Source organism: Cervus canadensis, chromosome 27 (assembly GCF_019320065.1).
Source record: "Cervus canadensis isolate Bull #8, Minnesota chromosome 27, ASM1932006v1, whole genome shotgun sequence".
NCBI lineage: Eukaryota > Metazoa > Chordata > Mammalia > Artiodactyla > Cervidae > Cervus > Cervus canadensis.
Window position 1 is genome coordinate 6,660,313 of NC_057412.1, and position 7,445 is coordinate 6,667,757.

Consider the following 7,445-nt stretch of genomic DNA (forward strand, 5'->3'; position numbering starts at 1 on the left):
CATGGCATGACATTAAAAAATAAAAAGAAAAAAAAAGGAGCCCTGTTGTGCTGTTCTTCCAGGGTTTATTTTATTTTATTTTTTAATTTTTTTCTAGGGTTTAATAGTTGGAAAAGTATGAACTTTTGAATAGATTAGTTGTAAAATTTGAACCCTGACCCATGACTTATTAGTTCTGTGATTTGGGGGACAACCTACATGCTTCTGCCAAACTTGTTTCCTTATAAGAAGAATCAGTGTAATGACACTTGGTAAATGAAGCATGGTTGAAAGAATCGTAAGGCTTCCAAAGCACCTGGCAAGTAGTAGATATCGAGAATATGTGATCGTTAGTTCTGTACAGTCTGTATTCTGAATATCCCAGCAGAACTGTAAATGGCCCCAAGCCAGGTCACCCAGTGGACATCCCCACCCCCCCATGGCTGCCAGATCAGCTTGCAGCAAGTCATTGCTTTTCTCTTTCCTCCCTAAACCACAGCAGTGATTCAGAAGAGCAAAAATGACAAAGGAACTACTTTTCGTTGTGTTTCTGTGTTACTTGCCATCACTGAAAGATGGGAAAAATAAAGTTTTCTCCTGTGCTTCTTCTAGTTTAACATATACCATCATTTTCCTTGTTGCACTCACATTTTTTATAAATAATGTTCCCTAAGTGTATGCCATAGAGATTTATTTCCATCCTTTGATTATTGTTTGTGTGTAAAGATGGACATATGTAATGTGGCTGCTGCTAAAATGAATGTAGCAGAACTCACTAGACTAGAGGCCATTCACTTCAACGTTTGGATGGAAAGTGACATTATCTGTCAGTAGTCCAGCATTTTTAGTAATCTGTGTTAAAGATAAGATTTTCAAAGTAGAATTTGAATTTAAAAAATGGGAATAGTTGAGGAGGATATCCTATAGTTGCAAATTCATTTGTTTTCTAGTTGTCTATGAATTTTACACTGCAAAAGAAAAAGTCCATGCTTAGGCTAGATTGGGGTTCCAAGTTGAATTTGGAACAAGTATCATTTGTTTCTCATGTGCCAACCACATTAGAGCTTACATATCCAAACAGTAGGGTATGTGACAATGGAAAACTTTGTCTTCACGTTTCTGTTAATTTTAAGGCAGACATTCCTGAACTGGCCTATTATTATAGGTCCATATAAACTACAGTGAACTAAGGGAATATTGAGTGTGCATGGGTGAGCTGAATAAGCAAACATTACACATACATGTGATGTGCTTACACATATATTTCTGTATTATTTTACAATTGCCAAAGTGGGGGCAGGGATTCTTGTTTTTAAGGAATCAAGGAAGAAGTTTTTTTGAAGATTGATTCTCCTCCCCAACCCCCCTCCTCCCCCCCCCAAAAAAAAATCTAGTAAGGGTGGAGGGGTTTGAAAAACCTCTGAGCAAACTGGTACTCTAAATGAGAGTTTACTCGAAGTGAAGTAAAATTTGATTGTTTCACAAGTAAAACAGGCTTAAAGCAATGCACAGGGCATTCTGAATGCTTGCATCTGGTTTGATTCAAATGGTTTCATATTCGTGGAGTTTCAAATGAAAATAAAGTTCACAGCAAAACGAAATGCTATTTAAACCCATGTGAACTGGAGCCAGTGAAAAAATTCATCCTCGTAACCGCAACGTGTGAAGTTCTGCTTGGTAAGTCATTTTTCAGAGAAGGTATGCAAAACCAGATACACCTGCATGCTTGGGTTAATTCTTGGGGTTAAATTAGGTCAACCTCTCTCATTCAATGTCTCAGCAAACAGTTTCCTCAATTTTCTTTCCTCTACCATCTATTTATGGAGTTTCTACTATGTATGAGATTTCACCCTAAGTGTGTTGATGCTACAGTGATGGCCTGTGGAGCATAAGATTCATGCCCTTGAAGAGTTTACACCCTAGTAGACAAAAACACATGCTTTTATGTGGTAGAATGATTTGTTGAGTATTAAGGGAGCTGTTAAAAGAGGGAGAGGAAGTATAATTGGTTTTTCAACTCCTTAAGACAGAGTGAGAAACACAGGTTCTTTGCCATGCCTGACCCCTCTTGGGACTTCTGTGTTGGGGCAAAGAGGATTATCATAGCTATGAAAAGCCCAGACTTGCTACTTTGCTGGGTTTGAAGGAGAACTCTATCATAATCAATCACAAAGTTTCCTGGATCAGGCACCCCTAATAGGCATTGCTGCTGTTGTTCAGTCCTAAGTCATATCCAGCTCTTTGTGACCCCACGGACTGCAGCACACCAGGCTTCCCTGTCCTTCACTCTCTCCTGGAGTTCTCTCAAACTCATGTCGATTGTGTCAGGGATGCTATCTCACCATCTCATCCTGTGCTGCCCTCTTTTCCTTCTGCCTTCAATCTGCCCCAGCATCAGGGTCTTTTCCAGTGAATTGGCTCTTTGCATCAGGTGGTAAAAGTGTATTAGGGTTCTCAGAGAATCAGAAGCAACAGAGATATATAGGAGAGAGGAAAAAAAGAGAAAGAGACAGACAGACAGACAGACACACACACCAAGGGATTTAACAAAATTGGTTCACATGATTGTGGAGGCTTGGCAAAGTCCAAAATCCGCAGAGTAGGGGAGGGAGGAGTGGACTGGAGACCCAGGGAAGAGTTGAGATCTAAATCCAAAAGCAAACTCCTGGCAGAATTCCTTCTTGCTCAAGGGAGAGCAGTCTTTATTCTATTCATGCCTTCAACTGATTGGATATTCTCCACATTATGGAGAATAATTTGCTTTAATCAAAGCCCACCAATTTAAATGTTAAATTTCCTTCAAAAAAAAAAAAAAAACTTCACAGAAATATGCAGAATCACATTTGAGTAAAGGTCTGGGCATTATAGCCTGGCCAAAGTGACACATAATTAACCATCATAATGCCAGTGATGGTCTGGAGTAAAGAGGGTGAAATGTGGTCTCAGCAAAGACTAGACCCCCATGACTACCTAGAGAGAGTTTTGCTGAGTTTGAAAAGAAAATTAAGAGTTTTGAACTTACCTTTTCTGGAATATGGCACCCACGAAAGAAAAGATAGTTACCAGAGACTGTAACATAGAAGGAAAACATTGGTGAGATTTCTCAGTGCTTAGAATAGTACTAGCGCATAATAGATACTTAATATATGCTGAATTAATAACTTAGTAACTCACCTGGATGGAATATGTTGAGTGTGGGTTGGAAAGAATTCCTCCAAGGGGAGATTGCATGTTTTGAGGGGCAAAAACTTTGCCTGGTACCCAAGTTTACCTAACCGGTATTTGGGGGATTAGGGAAAATAGACCAAATTAGCTTTTGAACAAGTGCTAAGGTTACTGTTCTTAATCCAGGTTAGAGGCTTGGCTCCATCTTGTTCTGGATGGGATCCTGATCAAAAGTAAGTTTTCCCTGTGGGATGAAAATAATCGTTTTGTGAGATAATAGATAAGACTAAAAACTGAAGTACCTAATTGGTTTGTTTTTCCTCTTTCCTCTTTCAGATAGATAGATAAGTCTCTTTACGCCAAGGGCAAAAGAATATTTTGGAAAGGTTAGGGTTCACCAAAGATACTGTGATATGTATCCTAAGGGAAGGAGAGAAAGGAGGGACAGAGAAGTGAAGAGACCTTTGAGAATCAAGCTGAGGTGAGAGAAATGGAGAAAGTTCAAAAATTAAAAGAAAATGAGAAGTAGTGGTTTTCAGGAAAAGCATGAATCCAAGCCCTTCTGGTTGGTTTTACCCTAAGGTAACATACCCTAGAGGCTAGATCTCAACCACAGCTGGGGAAAGAGCATGAATCCAAGCCCTTCTGGTTGGTTTTGCTCTTAGGTAGCATACCCTAGAGGTTAGATCTCAACCACAGCTTGGGATAAGAGATCCACCAAACTACCACTGAGTGGAAACCACAAATGTCAATCATGCCCATGATGGTTAGATGGTGAGAACCTTCTTTTTCATTTTAGGAATCCCATTAAGATCCTGGATTCTGGAGCCACCCTGACTTGGTAAGGTCTCCTGGGCTGTTTGAGATGAACTGGTCATCCCTGTGGATTAGATAAAATTTAATCTAAAGTTTTAAAAAATAGTAGATTTAAAGTTAAAAATTGGGTCTGTGCATGGAGATTCATAGTTACTATATATATTTAACTAGTCAGAAAAGACAGCACTGGAGGAAGAGTGAAGGGCAAATGATGTCTTTAATCTGAACATTAAGGAATACTGTGTTAAGAAATTAACATCTGGGTTTGCATTGATGACCTTGGCAAAATGGGGCAACTTAGTGTTGCTCATCCTCTCTGGGTGGAAAATTTTGGTCTTTTCTTTTGGAAACCTAGCTTATGTCCTGACGTCCTCTGACTTCTTGGAAGCAGCAGAGGCTTATAGGTCATGGAACTTCACCTCACTGTCTCTCGTCATCCTCCATACTCAGTGCTCTGATGTGGTATGAGCCAGAGTGCCTACTTTGAGCCCTAAATACAGTTAACACATACAATCTTTGAATTTCTAGAAACATACCTCCTCTTTTCTCTCTTTTATTTCTCCTCTCTCTACCCTCACCTTTCCTTTTCATTTTATCAGTTTAGCATGACTCTATTTAAAAATTCTCTCTCTCTCCAACATCAACATCAATTTTTATCAGTCTGAACAACTAGAAATATATAGTAGATTTAAGTTTTAGAATAGAAATGAGGCAATAGATGTATACACATTAAAAAATAAACTATAGTATATTTTGCATGTTCAAATTTTAAATTTACTAAATAATATTTTTTCAGATCACTAAAAAGACAATTTAACAAAAGAAGGAATAGGAGGTAGCAAGGGATTTGAATGCAACAGGAGTTTAATGATCACTACTGTACTGATGACTTTGAACCATGCATCTTAAAGCAGCAATAACACACAGTTTTACTTTGAAGTCCTGATGGTAGAAAGTTTATTGTTTACAATTCTTTCAAGTTCTCAGGAACTTTGTAGACTCCTTTCTGTTCTTATCTTCAATCTTTCAAACTTCTTTTAGAGTGTTAGGTAGTGAGTAGTTTCCTCTTTACATTTGTTTAAAAAAGACTTTGTTTCCATTATTTTGGGAGGTGGTCATAGAGAATCCTGCTGTGATTTAAGTCAGAGAGTGTTTTGCCTATATTTGCCTCTAGGAGTTTTATAGTTTCTGGTCTTACATTTAGATCTTTAATACATTTTGAGTTTATTTTTGTGTATCGTGTTAGAAAGTGTTCTAGTTTCATTCTTTTACAAGTGGTTGACCAGTTTCCCCAGCATCACTTGTTGAAGAGATTGTCTTTTCTCCATTGTATATTCTTGCCTCCTTTGTCAAAGATAAGATGTCCAAAGGTGCATGGATTTGTCTCTAGGCTTTCTATTTTGTTCCATTGATCTATATTTCTGTCTTTGTGCCAGTACCATACTCTCTTGATGACTGTAGCTTTGTAGTATAGTCTGAAGTCAGGCAGGTTGATTCCTCCATTTCCATTCTTCTTTCTCAAGATTGATTTGGCTATTTGAGGTTTCTGGTATTTTCATACAAATTTTGAAATTATTTGTTCTAGTTCTGTGAAAAATACCATTGGTAGCTTGATATGGATTGCATTGGATCTATGGATTGCTTTGGTTAGTATACTCATTTTCACTGTATTGATTCTTCCAATCCATGAACATGGTATATTTCTCCATCTATTTGTGTCCTCTTTGATTTCTTTCATCAGTGTTTTATAGTTCTCTATATATAGGTCTTTTGTTTATTTAGGTAAATTTATTCCTAAATATTTTATTCTTTTCGTTGCAATGGTAAATGGAATTGTTTCCTTAATTTCTCTTTCTGTTTTCTCATTGTTAGTGTATAGGAATGCAAGGAATTTCTGTGTATTAATTTTATATCCTGCAAATTTACTATACAAAAATAAACAAATAAGACCTAATTAAACTTAAAAACTTTTGCACAATGAAGGAAACTATAAGCAAAGTGAAAAGACAGCCTTCAGAATGGGAGAAAATAATAGCAAAAGAAGCAACTGACAAAAAATTAATCTCAAAAATATACAAGCAGCTCATGCAGCTCAATAACAGAAAAATAAACAACCCAATCAAGAAATGGGCCAAAGAACTAAACAGACATTTCTCCAAAGAAGACATACAGATGGATAGCAAACACATGAAAAGATGCTCAACATCACTCATTATCAGAGAAATGCAAATAAAAACCACAGTAAGGTACCATCTCACAGTGGTCAGAATGGCTGCTATCAAAAAGTCTACAAACAATAAATGCCAGAAAGGGTGTGGAGAAAAGGGAACCCTCTTACACTGTTGGTGGGAATGCAAACTAGTAGAGCCACTATGAAGAGCAGTGTGGAGATTCCTTAAAAAACTGGAAACAGAAATGCCATATGACCCAGAAAACCCACTGCTGGGCATACACACTGAGGAAACCAGAATTGAAAGAGACACATGTACCCCAATGTTCATCACAGCACTGTTTACAATAGCTAGGACATGGAAGCAACCTAGATGTTCATCGGCAGACGAATGGATAAGAAAGCTGTAGTACATATACACAATGGAGTACTAGTCAGCTATTAAAAATAACACATTTGAGTCAGTTCTAATGAGGTGGATGAAACTGGAGCTTATTATACAGAGTGAAGTAAGTCAGAAAGAAAAACACCAACACAGTATACTAACGCATATATATGGAATTTATGAAAAGATTAAAGAAAGGTGGTAATGAAGACCGTATATGCGAGACAGCAAGAGACACAGAGATAAAGAACAGACTTTTGGACTCTGTGGGAGAAGGCAAGGGTGCAATGATTTGAGAGAATAGCATTGATACATGTATATTATCATATATGAAACAGATCGCCAGTCCAGGTTCAATGCCTGAGACAGGGTCCTCAGGGTCGGTGCACTGGGATGACCCTGAGGGATGGGATGGGGAGGGAGGTGGGTGGGTGGGGTTCAGGATGGGGGACACATGTACACCCCTGGCTGATTCATGTCAATGTATGGCAAAAGCCACTACAATATTGTAAAGTAATTAGCCTCCAATTAAAATATATTAATTAATTAAAAAAAAGAAAAACAAAACATAAGGAATAATTTTGAAATTGTTAACAAGGAGAGTTTTTAATTTGTTTTATTCCCAAGCTCAAGCTCCCCACAACTTTTTAAACTTCAGCTGAATGTAGAAATAGAAGTAAGTGTAATTGTGGCAGAGACTGACCAGAAGCACACTAAGGCCACCCTGGAAAAGATAAGGTTTCCCAGCCTCACTTGCAGTTAGTTTAGCATCAGATGCTGGGGTTCTGGCCAATGGAATGTAAATAGTATTGATCTGTTCCCTTCTAGACCTATTCATAGTGTGTCCCATGTAATACTTGAGCCTCTCCATGTTCCACTCGCACAGCTAAAAGTCCAAGATGCTGAGATGGCTGAAACACCTAATGGAAG

At 37.9% G+C, this 7,445-nt stretch overlaps 1 long non-coding RNA gene across 1 annotated transcript in view; it reads left to right on the top strand.

Annotated features, from left to right (window-relative positions):
- The window catches only part of LOC122428788, a 52,652-nt gene that overhangs the window by 24,044 nt on the left and 21,163 nt on the right, over positions 1-7,445 (top strand). The window contains exons 2-3 of the long non-coding RNA XR_006265818.1: positions 3,331-3,377; positions 3,944-3,985. This is a non-coding gene — a long non-coding RNA (uncharacterized LOC122428788). The remainder of the gene's footprint in view (positions 1-3,330; positions 3,378-3,943; positions 3,986-7,445) is intronic.